Raw genomic sequence first — 3,756 nt, forward strand, 5'->3', positions numbered from 1 at the left:
AGTGGAAAGTGGTGGTCTCCTGACCAGGAAGAGGAGGACAACGATAGGCCACCACTGTAATAATATCAGCAAATAGTGATGGTATTTGCCTGTTTGATTATGATGCCTTACCAGCATGTTTGCCTGATTGATTACTTATGCCTGACCAGCAGAGCGCATGTGAGAGACAAGCAGTTTGGTTTTACTTTCATTTTAGATGCATCTCAAACATGATGTCTCCTGTAATGCTGTTTAACTGAGTTGAACATACTTTAGATAAAAAGTCATTCTCTTTCATAAATGTCTCGTCATTGAACCCACATACAAGTCAATACATGGTGTCGGAAGTGATTGAAAGAGATGAAGAGGAAAAATCTGAAGTTAAATCAGCTCTCCACATATTAGCAAGCCAAAAGAGAACATCGTTACTTACCATTGGAGAATAGCTAACAAAGTGAAAAAATGGAAGGTTTACACCCACTGGCGAAGCTTCAGTTGACAGGTAATGTGGCTGAAAATTGGAGGAGATTCAAACAACGTTTGGAGTTGTGTTTATCAGCAATCGGAGCTGACGAGAAAAGTGATAAAATGAAAGCGTCATTGTTCTTACATGTCGTGGGTGATGAAGCGCTGGAGGTGTATAATAACTTAACATTCGCTGCTGATGGAGATAAAATGAAGCTAGATAAAATAATGGAACAGTTTGAGGCCTACTGCATACCTAAACATAACGTGACATTTGAGAGGCACAGATTTTTCACATGTGTACAGAAAACGGGTGAGACTATTGATCAGTATGTGACTGAACTGAGAAACCAAAGCAAAACATGTGAATTTGGGGGACTGACAGACTCGCTGATAAAAGACAGACTGGTGTGTGGTATTCCAGATAATGGTCTAAGGGAAAGACTGCTAAGAGAGCAAAATCTAGACCTGGGAAAAGCCATAGCACTGTTTAGGGCTACAGAGACTGTGAAGTCACAGGCAAAAGAGCTGTTCAGTGACGGTAGCTGCAACGTGGATGCAGTGAAAAAGAACGGACACAAACCGTTTAAAAAAAGAGTGCCAATGTGAAAAAAGAGGCATGGCCAGCGAACAAAAATGAAAGGGGCAATCGAAAGTCATGTAGTCGAAGAAAGTGTCCAGCATATGGTAAAACATGCAATAGTTGCAACAAAAACAGCCATTATGCCCGTTGCTGTAAGAACCAAGCGCAACAAAGCAAGGTCCATGCAGTAGATGAAAGCGAGATAGAGGAGTTCAATGTAGATGTTGTGTCTGAAAACAAAAAAGAAAAAAGAGACTGGATGTTGACACTAAAAGTGAATGACATACACATTCCATTTAAATTGGATACTGGAGCACAAGTTAATGTGATATCAGAGACTGATTTTAAGAAAATTAGACCCAGACCAAAGATACATGGAATAAAAGTGAAAGTGACAGGATACTCAGGTTCTGATATACCAGTGAAAGGAAGATGCATTGTCAAAGTAAAACACAAGGACAGAGAGCACACGCTAGCATTAATCGTGGTGCCAAAGGATGTGCAAGCAATACTAGGTTTAAAAGCCTGTGAGAGACTGAACCTGGTAAAGAGTGTCCTCGTTGTGGAAAGCGAAGGAGAGACAGTCTATGATGAACTCATGAAAGAGTACAAAGACCTATTTAAGGGTCTAGGCTGCATTCCAGGAGAACACACGATCAGAGTAGATAAAAGTATGACACCGGTCATACATCCATGCAGAAAAGTTCCGTTTGCTCTTCAAAAGCAACTGAAGGCAGAGTTGGACAGGATGGAAAGCCTGAACGTGATTCAGAAGATAGATGAGCCAACTGAGTGGGTGAGTTCCCTTGTCGTTGTGGACAAAAAGAATGGAAAGCTCAGAATTTGCCTGGATCCAAGAGATCTAAACAGAGCAATAAAGAGAGAGCACTTCAAGCTTCCTACACGTGAGGAAATCATGTCACAGTTTGCAAATGCAAAGTATTTCAGCAAGTTAGATGCATCATCAGGATTTTGGCAGATGAAATTGGACGAGGCAAGTTCAAGACTGTGCATGTTCAACAGTCCATTTGGCAGATACAGATTCCTAAGGTTACCATTTGGCATTGCCTCAGCTCCTGAAGTGTATTACAAAACTATCCATATAATTTATGAGCATCTGGAGGGAGTTGATACACCAATGGATGACATCATAGTATGGGGAACCACGAGAACTGAGCATGACGAGAGACTGAAAAAAGTGCTGGAAGCAACAAAGAAAACAAACCTGAAGCTGAATAGAGAGAAATGCCAGCTCGGGGTGACAGAACTGACATTCGTGGGAGATATCCTTAGCAGTGAGGGCATCAGACCAGATCCCAGAAAGGTGTCCGCCATTGAGAATATGCCAAAGCCACAATGCAAAAAAGACATGCAGAGGTTTAATGGAATGATCAACTACATGGGTAAATTCATATCCAACCTCTCAGAAAAGATGGCGCCACTGAGAAGACTAACTGAAAAGAACATAGAATGGGAATGGAATCATGAGCATGAGAAGTCATGGAGCGATCTAAAGAAACTGCTCACAGTGGAACCAGTTCTGAGGTTTTATGACCCAGCGAGACCCATCAAGATATCATCAGATGCATCACAGAGTGGGCTCGGTGCCGTTCTTCTGCAAAAATATGACTACTGGCAACCTATTGCATATGCATCGCGCTCAATGACAGACGCGGAGACGCGATATGCTCAAATAGAAAAGGAGCTGCTCAGCATCACATACGCCTGTGAAAGATTTCACCAGTTTGTGGCAGGACAAACAATCAGTGTAGAGATTGACCATAAGCCCTTGATTGCATTGTTCCAGAAGCCACTAAATAGCTGTCCGCTTAGAATACAAAGAATGATGATCAGGCTGCAACGCTATACACTGAATGTTGCGTACACACCGGGTAAGCTGATGTATACAGCAGACACGTTGTCCAGAGCTGTTGACCCAAGTGAGCCCGCAAACACCAAAATGGATGAAAAAGTGAACGCCTACGTGGACATGATCACAAGTGCACTGCCCATAGCAGATGCAAAAATGGAGCTCATAAAGAATGAGACAAACAAAGATGAAACAATGAGACGACTGAGGAAAAGCATCTTGGATGGATGGCCCAACATGAAGCAAGACTGCTCACCTGACATGGCAGAGTACTGGAGCTGCAGGGCGGAACTATCAGTGGTCGAAGACATCATCTACAAAGGAAGTAAAATAGTTATCCCAAAGAGTCTGAGAAAAGAGATGCTAAAAAGGATCCATGGAGGACATCTGGGAATTGAAAAGTGTAAGAAAAGAGCACGAGAGGTGATGTACTAGCCACGAATCAACCAACATGTGACAAATGAGGTGTCAAACTGCACAATATGCCTGAAATATCGAGCAAGCAATCTGGTAGAACCACTAAAGCCACACCCAGCGCCAGACAGACCTTACCAGAAGGTAGGCGCTGACCTATTCATATGTCAAGGGAAGGACTATCTTGTAGTCACAGAATATTACTCCCTGTATCCAGAGGTTTGTAGACTGTACACCACCACTGCAGATGCTGTGATAACATGTATGAAAGCCATATTCTCCAGACATGGCGTGGCAAGCGAGGTCTTCACAGACAACGGACCCCAGTTTTACAATGCAAGTTTCCGACACTTTGCCAAAGAGTGGGACTTTGTCCACACAACGTCAAGTCCTCACTTTCCACAGTCCAATGGACTAGTGGAAAAATCGGTCCAGACAGTGAAAA

This window comes from Somniosus microcephalus, chromosome 7 (genome assembly GCF_052327205.1).
Source record: "Somniosus microcephalus isolate GS21.2 chromosome 7, FLI_Smic_1.0, whole genome shotgun sequence".
In the NCBI taxonomy this organism is placed as follows: Eukaryota; Metazoa; Chordata; class Chondrichthyes; order Squaliformes; family Somniosidae; genus Somniosus; species Somniosus microcephalus.